At 45.0% G+C, this 23,133-nt stretch overlaps 1 pseudogene; it reads left to right on the forward strand.

The window, feature by feature from the left end:
• The first annotated feature begins 20,821 nt into the window (after positions 1 to 20,821).
• Positions 20,822 to 22,809, forward strand: LOC147862649 (3-ketoacyl-CoA synthase 13 pseudogene; annotated as a pseudogene).
• Positions 22,810 to 23,133: the final 324 nt, after the last annotated feature.

Genomic DNA, 23,133 nt, shown 5'->3' on the forward strand with positions numbered 1-23,133 from the left:
ACAAATATGACCGCAAGATAATGATGTGTTTATGGCTTATTGCACATAGAGCCTTGCCAGTAGGGACGTGGGGTAAAGGCCCCAATGTAGACCCTAGATGTACTGCATGTGGACAGATAGAAAGCATCTCCCATTGTCTATGGGAATGTCGCGATGCAATGGTTGTATGGGGAAGGGTACTTCGTTTGCTTTGCCATGCCTCTAGTTCGTTCACCCTCAACTGGGGACATGCTTGTTGGATGTGTCTTGACGTTGATGTGGCGACATACGATAGCACATGCAATGCTAAGTACAGAGGGGAGAATGGCATTGTTCGGCTGATCCTTGACAACGGGGTACCTACAACTTGTGTACAGAATCAAAAACTTGAAGATCTTTGGATGTTGCTTGCCCCCATTACTATATGGCATATATGGACAACAAGGTGTACCAGGGTATTTTCCGCACACAAATGCCCTCCACCTGAATCGATTAAGCTAATTTGGCACACACTCATAACTACACTAAGAGCTCAACATGAGCGGATTAATGGTACTAATGATGCTGCAGACCTAATGAGGCTGAATTTTCGAAAAAGATGGTGTACGACACCGATGGCCGCATCAAATGGAATGGATATACTATGGAAGTATGATGTACCCAGATGGTTGTTTCCCCCTCCCATTAGTTGAACGAGGGGCGTGAAAGACATGGCAAGTGGGATAGTGAAGGTAGGTGATGTATCTGAAAGGATGGCTTGATGTTGGGATTACGGTCCCTTCGGATGGGATGGTCGGATATCGGAGATGAATGCCGACAAGCCCGGTTGCGGTTTCGGAACCGGATGATGAAGACCCCGGCTTCGGAGCCGGATGACGAATGTACCCGGAGAGAGATCCGGATGCGGGGACATATCTGTGAATATGTTTGCCAAGGGCCCTTGAGGCTACAGTTGTAAATAGCCCCAAAGTCATATGTGTATAAATATGACTTAGGGCAAACAGTTTTAACGTTGCTACTCATTTTTCTGTTGTTCCACTCAAGAGGAGTGAAGAGAGAGCAGCCGTGAGAGAGATAGAGCGTGAGAGAGGAAGAGGTCGACGCCTCTGTGTATTTCCGCCGCCTGTGGCGAGGACAGCGAGCTCAAGGTCGTCGCCTTGCAGCTCGCCATTGTATATTTCTTTGTGCATAGTTTTGGTTCGGAGTCTTGTACTCCCGTGGTTTTTCCCGTACAGGGTTTTCCACGTTAAATCGTGTGTCCACTCTATTTTTCGCATTTCCCATTTTCTGCAACAACGATTCATGTGTTTCCTTGGTTGTGGCCGAGAGGTGAAGTTTGGAAAGTGTCGATTATTTCCATCAATTTGGTATCAGAGCGAGCTGCTGCAGAAAATGGAAGGCGGCGGCAGCGGGCAGCCGGGGATGATGGTGCTGAATGCGCAGAATTACGCCGACTGGAAGATCAAGATGGAGGATCTTCTGATTGTTCGGGACCTGTACGAACCGATTGACAGGTCGGAAATACCGAAGGGAGTACTTGAGTCGGAATGGAGGCTTCTGAACCGGAAAGCCGTTGCAACCATTCGGCAATACGTGGACGTGAGCGTTCTACAACATGTGGCGAACGACATCAACGCATATGAGATGTGGCGGAAGCTGTCGGGCCTCTACGAGAGGAAGAATGCGTTGAACCGGACCTCCCTGATGAGGAAGATAGTGAACCTCAAGTACCAGGACGGTGAGAGTATGGTGGAACACGTAAGCACGTTCATGGGATTCGTGAACCAGCTTGCGGCGATCAAGTTCCCGCTGGAGGATGCAATGCAAGCCATCATTCTGATGTGTACACTGCCGGAAAGCTGGGAGAACTTGGTGGTGACTCTCAGCACCTCCTGCACGGAAGATAACTTGTCCCTACAAACGGTAAAGACAAGTATTTTGAACGAAGAAGCGCGTCGGAGAGATAAAGAACCGGCCTCCGACTCGAAGGCGCTGCTTACCGAATCGGAACGGGGAAGACAATGGAACCGGAGTCCGCAAAGACGGGAGAAGTCGGGGACCCGGTCGCAGTCAAGAGGAAGACCCACATGCTTCCACTGTGGGAAGCCGGGGCACTTCCGGAAGAATTGTCGGCATTACCGAAAGGACAACGGAGCCGACGACACCGATTCGAAGAGGTCACCGGAGAGAAACGGTGCATACCGGGGAGCCACGGACCGGAGAGGTCCGGATCGGCGAGGGCAGGACCGGAAAGGAACGACGGCACTCGCGGCAAGTGAGGAAGAAATCATGCTCATCACCGAAGAAGGTGAACTAAACATTGCCGGCGATGAGACGACCTGGGTGGTCGATTCCGGAGCATCGTTCCACCTGACCCCGGAGAGAAGATACTTCTCATCCTACACAGCCGGTGAGCATGGCTGTGTTCGGATGGGAAATGAAGGTACGTGCCGGATTGCCGGTGTAGGAGACGTGTGGGTGACAACCTCGACCGGATGCAAAATGCTGCTGAAGGATGTCAGACACGTTCCGGAGGTTCGATTGAACCTGATTTCGGCCGGGAGGCTAGACGATGAAGGCTACACAGGTAGCATCCGGAACGGCGTAATGAAGTTCAGCAAGGGGAGCCTGATAGTGGCTCGGGCCCGGAAAGTCAACACACTGTACCTTATGAATGCATGGTTGTGTCCGGAAGAGTTGAACGTGGCAGCCGACACTGCCGGTGAGCTGTGGCACAAGAGACTGTGCCACATGAGTGAGAAGGGGATGAAGAGGCTTGCAGAAGACAACCTTATTCCAGTGAAGCATGTGCACCTGGAGAAGTGCACCGATTGCCTGGCCGGTAAGCAGAACCGAACCTCCTTCCATTCAAGGCCACCGACGAGACGTAGCGCACCATTGGAGTTGGTGCACACTGATGTGTGTCAGGTAGAAACGAAGTCACATGGCGGAGCCCAGTACTTCGTAACATTCATAGATGATCATAGCCGAAAACTGTGGACGTGTTGGGATTTCGGTCCCTTTCGGATGGGATGGTCGGATATCGGAGATGAATGCCGACAAGCCCGGTTTCGGTTTCGGATCTGGATGACGAAGACCCCGGTTTCGGTACCGGATGACGAATGTACCCGGAGAGCGATCCAGATGCAGGGACATATCCGTGAATATGTTCGCTATGGGCCCCTGTGGCTACAGTTGTAAATAGCCCAAAGTCATATAAGTATAAATATGACTTAGGGCAAACAGTTTTACTGTTGCTTCTCATTTTTCTGTTTTTCCACTCAAGAGGAGTGAAGTGTGAGCAGCCGTGAGAGAGAGAGAGAGAGAGAGAGAGATAGAGCGCGAGTGAGGAAGAGGTAGACGCCTCTGTGTATTTCCGCCGCCTGTGGCGAGGACAGCGAGCTCAAGGTCGTCGCCTTGTAGCTCGCCATTGTATACTTCTCTGTATAGTGTTGGTTTGGAGTCTTGTACTCCCGTGGTTTTTCCCGTATAGGGTTTTCCACGTTAATCCCTGTGTACTCGCGTTTTTTTTTTTTTTTTCGTGTGGTTCCTATTTTCTGCTCCATTGATTCGCGATTACTCGGTTGTGGCTGAGCGGTGAAGGTGAATCGAAGCGTTGATTCCCAACAAGTGGTATCAGAGCGAACTACTGCAGAAAATGGAAGGCGGCGGCAGCGGGCAACCGGGGATGATGGTGCTGAATGCGCAGAATTACGCCGACTGGAAGATCAAGATGGAGGATCTTCTGATTGTTCGGGACCTGTACGAACCGATTGACAGGTCGGAAATACCGAAGGGGGTACTTGAGTCGGAGTGGAAGCTCCTGAACCGGAAAGCCGTAGCGACGATCCGACAATATGTCGATGTAAGCGTCCTACAACATGTGGCGAACGACACCAACGCATATGAGATGTGGAAGAAGCTGTCGGGCCTCTACGAGAGGAAGAATGCGTTGAACCGGACCTCCCTGATGAGGAAGATAGTGAATCTCAAGTACCGGGACGGCGAGAGTATGGTGGAACACGTAAGCACGTTCATGGGATTCGTGAATCAGCTTGCGGCGATCAAGTTCCCGTTGGAGGATGCAATGCAAGCCATCATCCTGATGTGTACATTGCCGGAAAGCTGGGAGAACTTGGTGGTGACTCTCAGCACCTCCTGCACCGAAGATAACTTGTCCTTACAAACGGTAAAGACAAGTATTTTGAACGAAGAAGCGCGTCGGAGAGATAAAGAACCGGCCTCCGACTCGAAGGCGCTGCTTACCGAATCGGATCGGGGAAGACAATGGAACCGGAGTCCGCAAAGACGGGAGAAGTCGGGGACCCGGTCGCAGTCAAGAGCAAGGCCCACATGCTTCCACTGTGGGAAGCCGGGGCACTTCCGAAAGAATTGTCGGCATTACCGAAAAGACAACGGAGCCGACGACACCGATTCGAAGAAGTCACCGGAGAGAAACGGTGCATACCGGGGAGCCACGGACCGGAGAGGTTCGGATCGGCGAGGGCAGGACCGGAAAGGAACAACGGCACTCGCGGCAAGTGAGGAAGAAATCATGCTCATCACCGAAGAAGGTGAACTAAACATTGCCGGCGATGAGACGACCTGGGTGGTCGATTCCGGAGCATCGTTCCACCTGACCCCGGAGAGAAGATACTTCTCATCCTACACAGCCGGTGAGCATGGCTGTGTTCGGATGGGGAATGAAGGTACGTGCCGGATTGCCGGCATAGGAGACGTGTGGTTGACAACCCCGACCGGATGCAAAATGCTACTGAAGGATGTCCGACACGTTCCGGAGGTTCGATTGAACCTGATTTCAGCCGGGAGGCTAGACGATGAAGGCTACACAGGTAGCATCCGGAACGGCGTAATGAAGTTCAGCAAGGGGAGCCTGATAGTGGCTCGGGCCCGGAAAGACAACACACTGTACCTGATGAATGCCCGGTTATGTCCGGAAGAGCTGAATGTGGCAGCCGACACTGCCGGTGAGCTGTGGCACAAAAGACTGTGCCACATGAGTGAGAAGGGGATGAAGAGGCTTGCAGAAGACAACCTTATTCCAGTGAAGCATGTGCACCTGGAGAAGTGCACCGATTGCCTGGCCGGTAAGCAGAACCGAACCTCCTTCCACTCAAGGCCACCGACGAGACGTAGCGCACCATTGGAGTTGGTGCACACTGATGTGTGTCAGGTAGAAACGAAGTCACATGGCGGAGCCCAGTACTTCGTAACATTCATTGATGATCACAACCGGAAGCTGTGGACGGCACCGTTGAAGACAAAGGACCAAGTGTTGTGTGTCTTCAAGGAACTCCACGTGAGAGTGGAAAGGGAATCCGGCAAGAAGCTGAAAGCGATACGAGCGGATAACGGAGGGGAATACCGGGGACAGTTCCAGGAGTACTGTCGCTCGAAGGGAATCCGACTCGAGTTTACTGTGCCGAAGACGCCGGAACTGAACGGGCTGGCCGAGAGGATGAACCGGACCATAATGGAGAGGGTCCGGAGTATGCTGGCACATGCGAAATTACCCAAGGGGTTTTGGGCTGAGGCAATGTCGACGGCGACATACATGATAAACAGATCACCCTCAGTACCTTTGGACGGAGACACGCCGCAGAAAGTGTGGACCGGTAAGGAAGTGTCCTACCGGCATCTGAAGGTGTTCGGGTGTCTCGCATACGTGCATGTGGCAAAGGACCGGAGAGGAAAGCTAGATCCAAAGACCCGGCCATGCATACTCCTCGGTTACGGCGACGACGAGTTCGGCTACCGAGTATGGGACCCGGTCGACAAGAAGATATTCCGGAGTCGAGACATCATCTTCATGGAGGACAAGACACTCGCCGACTGGGAGTCGGAGAGGAAGATGAAGAGCTCCAAGTCGACCGGTGAGGATCAACTCTACGAGGAGCAGTCCCGACCGGCAAGAGACCGGTTAGCACTCGAGGATCCGGCCGAAGACGGTGAAGAAACAGAACCGGCCGAAGAAGATGAAAATGATACCGGAACCGGCCCCGATCCCGAAATGGATTCGGATGAAGAAGAATCGGAAGAACCGATTACTGAAGCTCCGGAACGGAGATATCCTCTAAGAGAGAGAAGGGCCCCCCGGAGATTTCCGGAACCAGAGCACGTGCTGCTAACCGACGAGGGGGAGCCGGAGAGCTTTGAAGAAGCAAAACATGACACCCAGAGCCGCAGGTGGTTGAGTGCCATGCAGGACGAGATGGATTCCCTGCATGAGAACCACACATATGAACTTGTGGAGTTGCCGAAAGGAAAGCGGGCACTTCGAAACAAGTGGGTGTTCAAGCTGAAACCGGGAGATGCCGGAAACCCCCCGAGATACAAAGCCAGGATCGTGGTGAAGGGGTTTCAGCAGAAGAAGGGCGTCGACTTCGACGAGATATTTGCCCCGGTAGTGAAGATGACCTCCATCCGGATGGTGCTGAGCATAGCGGCAAGCATGGACCTCGAGGTAGAATAGATGGACGTGAAGACGGCATTCCTTCACGGTGACCTCGATGAAGAGATCTACATGCAGCAACCGGAAGGATTCGAGAAGAAAGGGAAGGAGCACCTGGTATGCCGGTTGAAGAAGAGCCTTTACGGACTGAAGCAGGCTCCCCGGCAATGGTACCGGAAGTTCGACTCTTTCATGACCGACGAAGGGTACCTCAAAACGCAGTCCGACCACTGCGTGTTTGTGAAGAAGTTCGAAGGAGGAGACTTTCTAATACTCCTCCTGTACGTGGACGACATGTTGATCGTCGGACGGGACCAGGTCAAGATACGGATGCTGAAGAAGGCTCTTCACCGAACCTTCTCAATGAAGGACCTGGGTCCGGCGAGGCAAATACTAGGGATGCACATCATCCGGGACCGGAGCAAGAAGCAGTTGTGGCTGTCACAGGAGAAGTACGTGACGAAGGTGCTTCACCGGTTCAACATGTCGGAAGCAAGACCGGTCGGATCGACCCTCCCGGCAAACTGCAAGCTGTCCAGCAAGCAAAGTCCCAAGACAAAGGCTGAAAAGGAGGATATGATGAAAGTGCCGTATGCCTCAGCCGTCGGGAGCTTGATGTACGCCATGGTGTGTACGAGACCGGACATAGGATATGCAGTCGGAGTGGTGAGCCGGTACATGAGCAATCCCGGCAAAGAACATTGGAACGCGGTCAAGTGGATACTCCGATACCTGAAGGGCACAGCGAATGTGTGCCTCCGATTCGGCTCCGGTAAACCCGAACTCGACGGCTTCACCGATTCGGATATGTCGGCTGATGCAGATACCAGCCGGTCCACATCAGGGTATGTGATGACGTATGCAGGGGGAGCTGTTTCATGGCAGTCGAGGCTGCAGAAGACGGTTGCGTTGTTGACCACGGAGGCGGAGTACATGGCGGCTGTTGAAGCCGGCAAGGAAATAATATGGATGAAGGACTTCATTAGAGAGCTCGGTATCCAACAGGAGGAGTACCGACTCTACTGCGACAGTCAGAGTGCAATCCACCTTGCAAAGAACGCGGCCTATCACTCCCGGACGAAGCACATCCAGCGAAGATATCACTGGATCCGGGAAAGGATAGAAGACAAGGAGTTCGTGCTGACGAAGATCCACACGGACGAGAACGGGTTGGATATGCTGACCAAGGTGCTCACACCCGACAAGCTGGAAGCATGCCGGAAGAGGATCGGATTGGAGAGACATCCCATGCCGAAGTGAAGGGGGAGTTTGTTGGGATTTCGGTCCCTTTCGGATGGGATGGTCGGATATCGGAGATGAATGTCGACAAGCCCGGTTTCGGTTTCGGATCCGGATGACGAAGACCCCGGTTTCGGTACCGGATGACGAATGTACCCGGAGAGCGATCCGGATGCAGGGACATATCCGTGAATATGTTCGCTATGGGCCCCTGTGGCTACAGTTGTAAATAGCCCAAAGTCATATAAGTATAAATATGATTTAGGGCAAACAGTTTTATTGTTGCTTCTCATTTTTCTGTTTTTCCACTCAAGAGGAGTGAAGTGTGAGCAGCCGTGAGAGAGAGAGAGAGAGAGAGAGATAGAGCGCGAGTGAGGAAGAGGTAGACGCCTCTGTGTATTTCCGCCGCTTGTGGCGAGGACAACGAGCTCAAGGTCGTCGCCTTGTAGCTCGCCATTGTGTACTTCTCTGTATAGTGTTGGTTTGGAGTCTTGTACTCCCGTGGTTTTTCCCGTCTAGGGTTATCCACGTTAATCCCTGTGTACTCGCGTTTTTTTTTTTTTTTTCGTGTGGTTCCTATTTTCTGCTCCATTGATTCGCGATTACTCGGTTGTGGCTGAGCGGTGAAGGTGAATCGAAGCGTTGATTCCCAACAGGACGGCACCGCTGAAGACAAAGGACCAAGTGTTGTGTGTCTTCAAAGAACTCCACGCGAGAGTGGAAAGGGAATCCGGCAAGAAGCTGAAAGCGATACGAGCGGATAACGGAGGGGAATACCGGGGGCAGTTCAAGGAGTACTGTAGCTCGAAGGGAATCTGGCTCGAGTTTACTGTGCCGAAGACGCCGGAACTGAACGGGCTGGCCGAGAGGATGAACCGGACCATAATGGAGAGGGTCCGGAGTATGCTGGCGCATGCGAAATTACCCAAGGGGTTTTGGGCTGAGGCAATGTCGACGGCGACATACGTGATAAACAGATCACCCTGAGTACCTTTGGACGGAGACACGCCGCAGAGAGTGTGGACCGGCAGGGAAGTATCCTACCGGCATCTGAAGGTGTTCGGGTGTCTCGCATATGTGCATGTGGCTAAGGACCGGAGAGGAAAGCTAGATCCAAAGACCCGGCCATGCATATTCCTCGGTTACGGCGATGACGAGTTCGGCTACCGAGTATGGGACCCGGTCGACAAGAAGATATTCCGGAGTCGTGATATCATCTTCATGGAGAACAAGACACTCGCCGACTGGGAGTCGGAGAAGAAGATGAAGAGCTCCAAGTCGACCGGTGAGGATCAACTCTACGAGGAGCAGTCCCGACCGGCAAGGGACCGGTTAGCACTCGAGGATCCGGCCGAAGACGGTGAAGAAACAGAACCGGCCGAGGAAGACGAAACTGATACCGGAACCGGCCCCGATCCCGAAATGGATTCGGATGAAGAGGAAACGGAGGAGCCAGTTACCGAAGCTCCGGAACGGAGATATCCTCTAAGAGAGAGAAGGGCCCCCCGGAGATTTCCGGAACCAGAGCACGTGCTGCTAACCGACGAGGGGGAGCCGGAGAGCTTTGAAGAAGCAAAGCATGATACCCAGAGCCGCAGGTGGTTGAGTGCCATGCAGGACGAGATGGATTCCCTGCATGAGAACCACACATATGAACTTGTGGAGTTGCCGAAAGGAAAGCGGGCACTTCGAAACAAGTGGGTGTTCAAGCTGAAACCGGGAGATGCCGGAAACCCCCCGAGATACAAAGCCAGGATCGTGGTGAAGGGGTTTCAGCAGAAGAAGGGCGTCGACTTCGACGAGATATTTGCCCCGGTAGTGAAGATGACCTCCATCTGGACGGTGCTGAGCATAGCGGCAAGCATGGACCTCGAGGTAGAACAGATGGACGTGAAGACGGCATTCCTTCACGGTGACCTCGAAGAAGAGATCTACATGCAGCAACCGGAAGGATTCAAGAAGAAAGGGAAGGAGCACCTGGTATGCCGGTTGAAGAAGAGCCTTTACGGACTGAAGCAGGCTCCCCGGCAATGGTACCGGAAGTTCGACTCTTTCATGACCGACGAAGGGTACCTCAAAACGCAGTCCGACCACTGCGTGTTTGTGAAGAAGTTCGAAGGAGGAGACTTTCTAATACTCCTCCTGTACGTGGACGACATGTTGATCGTCGGACGGGACCAGGTCAAGATACGGATGCTGAAGAAGGCTCTTCACCGAACCTTCTCAATGAAGGACTTGGGTCCGACGAGACAAATACTAGGGATGCACATCATCCGGGACCGGAGCAAGAAGCAGTTGTGGCTGTCACAGGAGAAGTACGTGACAAAGGTGCTTAAACGGTTCAACATGTCGGAAGCAAGACCGGTCGGATCGACCCTCCCGGCAAACTGCAAGCTGTCCAGCAAGCAAAGCCCCAAGACAAAGGCTGAGAAGGAGGACATGATGAAAGTGCCATATGCCTCTGCCGTCGGAAGCTTGATGTACGCAATGGTGTGTACAAGACCGGACATAGGATACGCAGTCGGAGTGGTGAGCCGGTACATGAGCAATCCCGGCAAAGAGCATTGGAACGCGGCCAAGTGGATACTCCGATACCCGAAGGGCACGGCAAACGTGTGCCTCCGATTCGGCTCCGGTAAGCCCGAACTCGACGGCTTTACCGATTCGGATATGTCGGCTGATGCAGATACCAGCCGGTCCACATCAGGGTATGTGATGACGTATGCAGGGGGAGCTGTTTCATGGCAGTCGAGGCTGCAGAAGACGGTTGCGTTGTCAACCACGGAGGCGGAGTACATGGCGGCTGTTGAAGCCGGCAAGGAAATAATATGGATGAAGGACTTCATTAGAGAGCTCGGTATCCAGCTGGAGGAGTACCGACTCTACTGCGACAGTCAGAGTGCCATCCACCTTGCGAAGAACGCGGCCTATCACTCCCGGACGAAGCACATCCAACGAAGATATCACTGGATCCGGGAAAGGATAGAAGGCAAGGAGTTCGTGCTGACGAAGGTCCACACGGACGAGAACGGGTCGGATATGCTGACCAAGGTGCTCACACCCGACAAGCTGGAAGCATGCCGGAAGAGGATCGGATTGGAGAGACATCCCATGCCGAAGTGAAGGGGGACTTTGTTGGGATTACGGTCCCTTCGGATGGGATGGTCGGATATCGGAGATGAATGCCGACAAGCCCGGTTGCGGTTTCGGAACCGGATGATGAAGACCCCGGCTTCGGAGCCGGATGACGAATGTACCCGGAGAGAGATCCGGATGCGGGGACATATCTGTGAATATGTTTGCCAAGGGCCCTTGAGGCTACAATTGTAAATAGCCCCAAAGTCATATGTGTATAAATATGACTTAGGGCAAACAGTTTTAACGTTGCTACTCATTTTTCTGTTTTTCCACTCAAGAGGAGTGAAGAGAGAGCAGCCGTGAGAGAGATAGAGCGTGAGAGAGGAAGAGGTCGACGCCTCTGTGTATTTCCGCCGCCTGTGGCGAGGACAGCGAGCTCAAGGTCGTCGCCTTGCAGCTCGCCATTGTATATTTCTCTGTGCATAGTTTTGGTTCGGAGTCTTGTACTCCCGTGGTTTTTCCCGTACAGGGTTTTCCACGTTAAATCGTGTGTCCACTCTATTTTTCGCATTTCCCATTTTCTGCAACAACGATTCGTGTGTTTCCTTGGTTGTGGCCGAGAGGTGAAGTTTGGAAAGTGTCGATTATTTCCATCACTTGAGTCATATGTAAAAGTGTAAGATAAATAAGTGAGATCTCGTATGTAGGCTAGGATAATCTTGGCACGGCCTACCTGAGAAAGGGATCGTGTTCATGTATATTTTAACTAATGGAGTATATTCTCTTTTGGAGAAAAAAAAAAACATACTAATAAGGGGCCAAAACTAACATTATGTGCATAGAACTAACTTCATTGTTTCAAATGATACACATGCACAAAGTACAACAAAATGTATTCAAAATGTGCGAATGTTAAAAGCAAAACTTTTACATTGATCGTGATTTGTAGTTCATATCATCTAACACATACATGTATTATAAACAACACACACAAGATGTTTATCCAATAATCTTTGGGCTTGTCCTAATCCACTTGAGGTATAAACCGACAACCACCACCTTATCCATAAACCACAGTCTTAGCAAAAAAATTGCACAATCTTTTTTTTTCCAAAGAAGAATATACTCCATTAATTAAAATGACATACAATACACAACTTTAGACATTACCTACTTCCATATGGGCTACATCACTGATTTATTTTACACTAAATAGCCCACATGTTTGTTCTCCATGTTTGTCGCATCATTCATGCCCCTCTATCATCTAATGGGAGGGGGGAACAACCATCTCGGTACTACGTATTGCCATCGTATATCCACTCCAATTTCTACAGCCATCGGTGTAGTACACCATCGTTTTCTGAAATTCAGCCTCATTAAATTTGAAGCATCATCTATTCCATCAATCCGCTCATATTGGGCCCTCAAAGTAGTTATTAATGTGTGCCATATTAGCTTAATAGATTCTGCTGGAGGCCGTTTGTTTGCTAAAAATACCCTAGTACATCTTGCGGTCCAAATGTTCCATATGATAATGGGTGCTAGCAACATCCATAGATCTTCAATTTTCTACTTCTGGGCATTACTTCTAGGTGCACTGTTACCAACGATCAATCGAATAGTTCCATTCTCCCCTCTGTACATAGTTGTACATGTGCTATCAAATTTCTCTATGTCATCATCAAGACAATTCCAACAAGCATGTCCCCAATTGAGGGTAAATGAGCTAGAGGCATGGCAAAGCAATCGTAATGCCCTTCTCCATACAACCGTAGCCTCATGACATTCCTAGAGACAATGGGAAATGCTTTCTAGTTGTCCACATGCACTACATCTAGGGTCTACATTGGGGCCTTTAGCCCATGCCCCTATTGGCAAGGCTCTATGCACAATAAGCCATAAACACATCATTATCTTACGGTCACCGCTGTCATGCCATATCATTTTCCAGAATTTAGCTAATATCCTTTCACTAATGCCCTCTTGTATCCAAAATTTACGAGTTGCAATATCTTTGTGTTCTTGTTTTAGGATAATTTGCCTCTCGATTTTCGTGTTGTACCTGAAAAATTGCACCAACTTGGCACCATCACTTTGACCTTGAGTTTTCCAGAAATACATCGTGGGGTCCCATGATAGCTTATTTGAATGCCCTCCTATCGGCTAACACATTGTCGTTGGTTTGAGCTCACTCGGCTCGGGGTCAACTATCATATCCTTTTCCATTTTTTGCAAGCAACCTAATCGGCCTTTTAGTTTGATAGGCTGGTTGCTCACATATTACCATTCTATGCTCTTTTTTGTAGTAGCATGCCTCATTAGATCCGGTTTTCATTCCCTTAATTCCAATTAGATAATTTTCAGCATCAATAAGTCCTGTCCATTCCATTTCAAAGGGACTTATGGCTGCATCTTCCAAGATTTGCCTGCTGCGTGCAAAGGCATATGTAATCCTCATTAGCATGCATTTACCCCTGTTTATCCTCCATATTCTAGCCTTTTGAGTGCCCACATCATTACATAGAAATCTCTTCCAATCTGCCAATGTATTCCCTTGGGCATTGCTTAAATTGACCCATTTGAAGCCTGCCTTTTGTCCTATCAACAACACATCCACATCTCTAATTAATGGGTTCCAAACAATAGGCATGTACATTCGAGCATATGCATCATTTCTCCACCTACAAACGATTCCCTTTCTTATTCCATTCCATGGCTTCATAATTCCAACAACACATATACTCTGTGTACATCCCCGATATTTGGGTCGCATTTCTGGCACAAACCCCCAAAAAGCGCTACTTGGCCAACTTCCACCATGTCTTGGCAACCACATCTTCCATTTATGTCGCCAAAGAATTTTCCAAGGTGCCTCAGGCGGTTGCAAGCTCCTAACCACCAATTTGCCTAGCAAGGTCTTCATTTGCACCACAAGATCTATAAGTCCCACCCCACCTTCACTTTTATCTTTTATGAGTGTAGTCCATGCAACCTTTGCACAAGCATGTTTTTCCTCTGTGCCCCCCCCCCCCCCCCCCCCATAAGAAACCAAGCTTCCCCAAGCTTCCAACCATTAAAACCTAGCTGGAAGCATCCCTATAAAAGGCAGCCAATCCAAGGATCCATTGCTGCTCGAAGCCTAGGGCATCCATAACTGCTTCTAGGAATTTCCATGAGATCTTGTCATATGCTTTTTCAAAATCGAGTAACATTACTGCTAGGTCCACTCCTTGCTCCTCCGCCCATGCTGAATACTCCCAAAAAGTTATCACATTGTCAACAATGCTCCGGTTTTCGAGGAACCCAGTTTGCGTTGTATGTATTATGTCCCCTAGGACCGTTTTCAATCAACTACTTACAACTTTAGCCATGATCTTATAGGCATTAGTGAGAATCGTCAAAGGTCGCCAATTATCAAGCATAGTTAGATCTTTCCCATCCTTGGGAATTAAATAAATCATTCCTCGACACATTGTCGGAGGCATTAAACCTTCAGCCATAATGTATTGCATCCCTTCCAACATGTCATCCTTAATTAGATCCCAATATTTGATGTAAAAATATATAGGGAGTCCATCAATGCCTGCACAACTTTGTTTGTTCATATCTGAAATTGCATCCCACAATTCTTGTATACAAATAGGGGTATTTAGACGGTCCATCATTTGAGCCGAAACTCTCTTCGATATCCTGTTTATTATATTTCTAATGGCATCCTGCTCAATATGTTCCTCGTTGCATACATTCAGTAGTTGCATATAATAGCTCGTGGCCATTTCAAGCATTTCCTTCGTGCACGTGGTCATTATGCCATCTGTCTTTTTCAAACATGAAGGTTGGGTCCCGGAGCCTTTGCATTTTACAGCTTCAAAAAAACCTTTCGTAACACGGTCTCCTACCCTCATCCAATTTACTGCTTTACTACGATAGGCATTAGTAGTCCTTAGTTTCTAATACATATCCAATTTGCATTTTGCCTCCTCTATTTGGGCCTCAATTCATACATTATTCGGGTATTGTTCTCTTAGTCGTTGCATAGAAGCGAGTGTCCATTGCATTCTCTGTAGTTTCTCCTTCATCTCTTTTCTAATTTCAGTTGCTTTTTTCTGAAAGGAACATGCACATTCCTCAATTTTCCCAGCCAGCCTATGAGCGGGATCATGATACATCCATTTGACATTAGACCATAGTCTTCTTATATCATTAGTCCATTTATTGTCCATGACCAACTCCTCGCTCACCTTCACATTATGTGGATTGCATCGAATGTTTTCTTTTATATCTAACAGGACTGGTGCATGGTCTGAGAACATCGTTCCAGGACAGATTATGCATTTGCCTTTCATATCTATGAGTTGAGGGTCCAAATACCATCTGTCCAACCTGGACATTGTCCTCCCATGAATGCTTCCTCCTACTCTAGAGTATAGAAGAGATTTTTCTTTTTGCATCTGAAAGTTAGATGCACTCCAAGAGTCTATCACATTATATGCTAAACAAAACTTATCCCATGCATCTTTTTCCACCCCTTGCACCGTGCCATTTTCATTTCCGCTTCTATCTTCTTGTTGCTCCACCATATTAAAATCTCCTCCAATGATCCACAGATCTGCATCCGGTTTCTTGTCCACTAATTGCAACCAGAATTCCTTTCTTTCAGTAGCAGAATTTGGAGCATATATGTTCAGTATGCCCAAGTGCCCATATATGTGTTTTATCCTTATATAGACAACCCGACCCTCTACTAAACATCCTCTGTCTGTGAATGTTGCATTATACTTAGCTTTCATTGCTATGAGTAGTCCCCCATGAATCTGTCTGTCCCCTGTAGCTGCCAACCATGTATTGGTCCAACTCCCAGGGCAGATGTTTCCAATTTTGTCGATCTTATCCCCATCTAGATGATGCTCTTGCACCATGATCACATCAGGCACTATTGCCTCAGTACATCGCTGAATTTCAACAACTAATACATTCTTCTTCATGTGGAATTGGCTACCACCAATTCCTTGTATATTCCATGTTAGCAAGCTAAGATTCATTTCAGCATATACCATGCCTCTTTAGTGGCCCAACCAATGCATTTTCAGCTTCCACTAGGTTCGCTAAGATCATATCTTGGAGATTATCCTCTTCTAGTGTCACCATTTCAAGGTGGTATACCATGAATTCCGTGATCATTCGAGGCAGCTTCCTAAATTTCACATTTATATAGCATATGCCTTGCCTGTTCGCCTTGCCCGAGCTCCATATCATGGCATCTTTCCATTGTCTTTTCATTTTCACACTTATTGCGGTACCATATGTTGAATCTACATGAGCACCTATTTGTTGTTCCAACCATCCGAGTGCTTCTTCTCCGTTGTGGGGCTCCTTATTTCCCGCGACCAGCATATAGGACAGTCCAACGATTTGATCTTTGTCCTCGCAATTGCTATAGATATTGATTCTACACATGTTGTCCTTCTTCATCTCAACCCCACACATTTCCTTGAACCACTTTTTGCATGTTAGTTTCAATTTGATTTGTTGCCCAGTAGTCAATAGGGGGGTCACTTTGTATTGAGGATTCCATTTCACTCTTGACCATTTACGCATACCTTTATTTTTCTCCATCCCATTCTCTTCCTCTTTTCTAGCACGCATGTGCCTTTTCATTTTTGCTATCTCCTTAATATGTTGGGTTGTCACTAGCAACTTATCTTGCTCTTTCAAGGGGCTTACATCCTTTTAATTATGTAGGAACACAAATAATATAACATACCTCTATTACAAGTGATATAGTGGACATTAAAATTTCCCCTTTGTATTCAATGTCGAGGATTCCAATGTACAAACATTTTAAATATCATAATGTACACACTTTTAGGGATGCTCCATCCTTTTAGTTTTTTTGCTGAAATAAACCAAAATACATTAAATATGCTACCATAAAGTATTTGAGACATATTTAGGAAAATACAAAAAGTTGAAAAGAAGGCAAGGAAAGAATTAATACAAGGTTGGTTGTGCTTTATTTGTTCAAAAATTGACTAAAGATTGAATGGAGTAGCAAAATGCACGATTAAGCCTTTACGTATTCTTCTTGTGATTTGTTGGTGAATATATGTTGTGATAGATATCAATGATTTTCAAGGAGTGATTGCTTGTTTGATGTAGGATGTATGTGTTATGATTTGTTGGTGAATATATCTTGTGATAGATATCAATGATCTACAAGGCATGATTGCTTGTTTGATGTAGGATGTATGTGAGATGAGTAAATAATGATCCATGATTTGTTTGTCAAAGAAACCTATCAAGCAAAATTGGCAAAGTTTATAAGGTATTCAAAAAATATTTAATTGGGAAGATGTGCAACCTATGTTAAGGTATTGGGTCATATTTAGCCATTCAATTTAGTAATGAGCACATTCTCTCTCTACTGGCTCACTCTCTAGTTTGTGAAGTACGATGTCTTATTCAACAAAAATAATAATTAAATGTCAAGCTGAAATCCCCACAAACAAGGGTGAGTATGTATGTGTGTATTATTTTCACATAGAGAGGTTCAAATATAAGAGCTTTGTCTCACAATATAGTCTGAATAACCTCATGTGAGCTATGGGCCCAGTTCGGTTTTGGTTTGAATGGGTTTCTTTGTCTTGAAACCAAAGAGACCCATTTACAAAAAACATAAACTAAACCAAACCCTTTATGAATTCTCAAGCCACTTGAACCTAACCATTTAAGGAAAAGGTAAACCAAACAATTTTTGGAGAAGTTGAGACCAAATTATACCATTTAATAAAAACTTTAAGCTTAACAATTTAAGGAAAAGGTAAACCAAACAATTTAACCTATACAATTTGGAGAAGTTGAGACCAAATTGTACCATTTAATAAAAAATTTAAGCTTAACCATTTAAGTCAGAATAATTTTAAAAATTAAATAAACAAAAATACATTAAATTAAATAAGTATTTAAGTTAACAATTTAATCCATACAGTTTTGAGAAAAGTTGAAAAAATTAAATTAAATTAAAAAAATAAGTATTTAAGTTAAATTAATTTAATTAATAAACAAAACAATATTAATTAAACCCTTAAATTTATTGAGCATTTAAGATAAATTATTTATATCAATAAACAAAGAACATTAATTAAACCGAAAAATAAATATACTATTAAAGTAAATTAAAGGTAACCAAAAAACTGAACCACTTAAACCTTATAAACCCGGGTTTTTTAACTGAACTGAACTAAAAACAGACCTTTTAGTTAATTGAACTAAAGCAAACCATTTAATTATATTGGAACCGATAAACTGTTAAACCATGACTCATTGGTTCAGTTCAGTTTGAGCTAAAACCGGGCCTAGAGCTACCAGACTGACACATGTTCCTAGGTTGTATGGGCTGTCCCAAGTCCTAAGATAAACGATTTCCTACTTATCCTACACTTGAAAATTCATTAAAACTAGTCTTTAATATTGGTCTTTAATGCTATGCTTGCAACGTATGGGTTAAACCATAGTACTTAAAATTCTTGTTCGTCTAGCATAACATTTGTTTTCTTACGTTGGACAACGAAAGCGAATGTTATTCAAACATTCTTGTGTTTTTTTTTTGTTTTTTTCCCAGTTTTTAATGTTTTTAATGTTTTTGTTTCATTTTTAGGCTTATTTACCTCATAATAAATAGTTAATCCAAAAGTATGGTATTTATCATTCTTTAAGGGTGTTTTTCTTACACGAATGATTGAAAACCTTCACGAATGCGAATGTACGTATGGTTCATACTATGGGTTAAACAATTCAAGATCACAATTGGGTCTTGCACTGTATTGATAAATTCTTGATGAACATCAAAGGTTGGTAAGTGATAACAAGGTATATATTTTAGTAGGAAGGTTGAATATTTGCAAGATGATAGAGGAGGCCTTATGAGTCTAGATAAGAAAAAATCTCACATGGTAGCAATCATTTGGTGTGTACATTGTGGAAGAGAAGCCTACAAATGTTTTGGCTACATAGCCATAGTCATAAACAAACTATGTACAAAGAATAACCTTTCTACATGGGGCAATCATTTATTAACTTTATCACACTAGAAGCGATTATATACAATGTAGCTCTTGCACAACATGTATGACATGCCATTGCACTTGTTCCATATTGGCCATTTCTTAATAAATGCGTCACTTGACATTTTTTGGACCTTTAGAAAGGAAAGTGAACTTGCCTATGGAAGATGAGAAGTTAGAACTATTGTGACACATTTCAAATACATCAGAACATAATAGGTAGGATTATCTACCTTTTCCACCACCCGAAATCAAGTTGCTCATTTTCATGATCATGATGAGAAAGTGTTAGATCATTTATGAAGATTTAATAGCACTATCATTGAAAGAGAGGTTATAAATGTTTCACATTTCATAGAGCTATGATACAAAAGATAAAACTTGAATATTGTAGAAAGTTTTGCTTTTTTATTTCCGTGGTCAATACTCTTAAAGCAATTAAATTGCCTTACCATGACAACATGTGCGAGACAATTTAAAAAAAAAAGAGAATTTGTAGAGAATGTTTCATAGAATAATTCTTACATGCAAAAGATTGAGGCTCTAACACATTGTCAAGTGGATTTTTTGCCTCTCACAAAGTATACATATTGCGAGAACCTTTAGGCATAGGCTTCAACAAAAGGATGAAACTTAAAAAGTTAGCTTACAAAGTATATTAGGTCTTTGGATGTTCTAAGTTGTATATATGTTTTATATATATAAACACAAAACATTACATATAGAAATAACGAAAATGTCGTGGATCTTCATAAAACACCATTTTGATGCATTAATATGAAATGTTCTTTGACATACAATTTCAACATGCCTTAATTTTGTCGGTTTCTAGTTAGGGCATTATGGGTTTTAGCATATGAAACAAATATTCTAGCTAACGCTTAACTATGATAAGTTACATTATTATACGTGAACAATGAGATTACAAGTTCTTCAAGTTTATGAATACAATTATTTAATTCTATGTTACATGCAATCAGTAATAAGCTTGAAAGAAGTCAAAATTATGGCGTAAAAATGAAGAACAATAGAAAGGAGAAAGTATTGAAAGCCTTATGATGGGAAAAGATGTTGTTCATAGGGGAACTTCTTTATTGTTATTTCGCCGATATAGAAAATGAGGCGCAAGCTTGCGTCTAAGGAAATGTTGATTGTAGTAAAGCTCAATGTCAATGTACATTTCATTGGAAAAAATAGTACTTCACAAACATATCAACTATAGGTTTTACTAGCAAAATGTAACATATGGTCAAACATAGTGGTATGTAGTATGGTTTGGAGTAGCGAAGTGTGACATAACATCAAGAATATTTAAGTAGACTATTGAAAGACTCTGCCTTTGGTTAAAATTGACAAGTTATATTCGCATAAAAGTATGGGGGGATGTTAGGTTAAAATATGGGTCACTTTTCACTCTTTGGTTTGGATAAGGAAAAGTGAACTAGAACGCCAAAGATGAGCATGGCTGCCACATGAGTTCCAATGTGTATTAATTGACAATCATTAATATCAACATTACCTAGCAAATTTGTTGAGGAAGTTAGGTCATCCGAAAAATAAATGTTTGATGCCTATGCTTTAATGGTAGCTTTTTGTCTATTCCATGGCATCTTTTTTATAGGGATATTGAGAGAGGAGGAGAGCTCTTTTCTATGACACTTTTATTAGGGAGGTATTGGGAGGAGGAGAGTGATGATCGATAATAGTTAAGATCTCCCTCACAAACCTACTCATTCTCATTCACTCTCTTGCTCATTCTCACTAGAAAACACACACACACACACACACACACACACACACACTCTCTCTCTCTCTCTCTCTCTCTCTCTCTCTCTCTCAATTCTCACTTCTCACTCCATTAGTCACTCACTCTCTCCATAGAATCAAGCTTAGGCCATGGAAACAAGCGTTCATGTCCTTCCTCACACACATTCACATGACACTAGCTCAACAACAACTTACACTACTACTACTACTACTTCTACTTCTACTACTACTACTACTACTACTACTACTGCACCAACATTAGATGAAAGAACAAGTTCAAGAAATGGAACAAGGGAATCTTCCCATGAATTCAACATGTTGATTGTGAAGCTCTTTGTCAAGACATATGCACCATATGTCCTCCTCCCCATCCTCCTCTTCGTCCTCGTCTCTCTTTCCATTACTTATTCCATCTACATATCGACACTATTTTCTTCGCTCGAGCTTTGGGCTACAATAATTTCAATCTTGTCCATTATCACCCTCCTCTACTACAAACTCAAACCACACCCTGTCTACCTTGTGGATTTTGCCACCTTCCGGCCCGATGACTTGTTGAAACTCAGCACAAAACTATGTGCACAAATCACGCGAGCTCGACAATCATGCACCCCTAGGAACATGGTCTTTCAACTCAAATTGTTGTTGAAGTCTGGTCTTGGTGATGATGTCTATGGCCCCCCTTACGTGTTAAGATATACCTCTGGTGAGACGATCACTCAAAAACATCCAAGCTACAATGACGTGATCGATGAGATGGATCTCATGATGTTTGGTGCTCTTGATGAGCTCCTTCTTAAGACTGGAATTGATCCTTCACAAATTGATTACCTCTTTGTCAATGTGAGCATGTTTTATCCCAGCCCATCTCTCACATCACACCTTGTGCATCGCTACAAAATGCGGGAGGATGTGAAGACATACAATTTCTCCGGTATGGGGTGTGCCGCGGGGATGATAGCACTTGATCTTGCCAAAGATCTCTTGAGACTGAATAAAGACAAGTTCGTGGTCCTTGTTGGAACTGAGAATATCACATCGACCATGTATTGTGGGAACGATCGGTCAATGCTTGTGACAAATTGCATCTTCCGATGTGGGTCCTACGCATTACTATTGTCGAACAAGAAGAAAGATCGGAAGAGGTCCAAGTTCGAGCTTCTAGGGTCATTCCGCACAACCACAGCGGCTAGTGACACATCCTACAATGTTGTCTACTCTAGGGAGGATGAACATGGTTTCTTGGGCATATCCCTAAGCATCGAATTGCTCAATGTAGCATCCGAAGCTCTAACTCTTAGCATCATGAAACTCATCCCTAACTTTATGCCCTTCACCGAGCTCCTTAAGATCGTAGTAAATACCATACAAAGGAAGGTGTTCAATATGAAGAAAAAGAAATACTCGCTTGATTTCAAGAAAGCGTTCACGCATTTTTGTATCCACCCGGGCGGGAGAGCGGTTCTCGAAGGCATTGGCAAGATCTTGTCCTTATCTGATTATGACCTCGAGCCCACCAAGATGACTTTGTATAGGTTTGGTAACACATCAAGTAGTGGGTTGTGGTATGTAATGGCCTACTGTGAAGCTAAAGAGAGGTTGAAGAAAGGTGATAAAGTTTGGCAAGTGGCATTAGGGTCGGGATTTAAGTGTAATAGCGTGGTGTGGAAAGTTTTACGAGATGTTAAACCATTGCAAGGTTTAAATCCATGGATGGAGTTCATCGATCAATACCCGGTTGATGTGCCAGATACCATCGGACCCTCACATAAACACTATGCATTTCTAAAAGAAATGGAGGAAGAACTAAAACAAGTAGAAGCAAATGAGAAACTACTACTACAACAACAATAACAATGACCAATGATGTGAACAAATGTTATTAGGTATGTGTGCACGTGTGAAATGTGTATGATTTGTTATTTGTATGGTTACATATTAATCATCTACATAGTATCTCTTGATCGACTCTTCCCTAGTGTGGCATGTCTTGACTCTTTACTTGTCAGGATCTAATAATGTAAGTTCATTATTCATTTTGTTGGCTGCTATCTTGAATGTGTTAAAATATTGATACACATATAATTAATGGGCCATTTAATATAAATGCGTATATGCATCCTTAAAATTCTTTTACTTGTTGGATTGGGTGAGGGCAATGATGGATTTTTACTATTTGGCATACACTCAAGAACTTCAAAACTTTATCTTTTGTTGTCTATACTTTTCTGTGTATGTATGCACCCTATACTTGCGTTTATACATTCTTAAATTCTTTTACTTCTTCATTGATCTTTTTTTTCCAAAAAAGAATATACTCCATTAGTTAAAATATACATGAACACGATCCCTTTCTCAGGTAGGCCGTGCCAAGATTATCCTAGCCTACATACAAGATCTCACTTATTTATCTTACACTTTTACATATGACTCAAGCCATCCTTTCAGATACATCACCTACCTTAACTATCCCACTTGCCATGTCTTTCACGCCTCTCGTTCAACTAATGGGAGGGGGAAACAACCATCTGG

Source organism: Azolla caroliniana, unplaced genomic scaffold (assembly GCF_043228905.1).
Source record: "Azolla caroliniana isolate FFs.n. ecotype wild unplaced genomic scaffold, voAzoCaro1.0.p SCAF_6, whole genome shotgun sequence".
In the NCBI taxonomy this organism is placed as follows: Eukaryota; Viridiplantae; Streptophyta; class Polypodiopsida; order Salviniales; family Salviniaceae; genus Azolla; species Azolla caroliniana.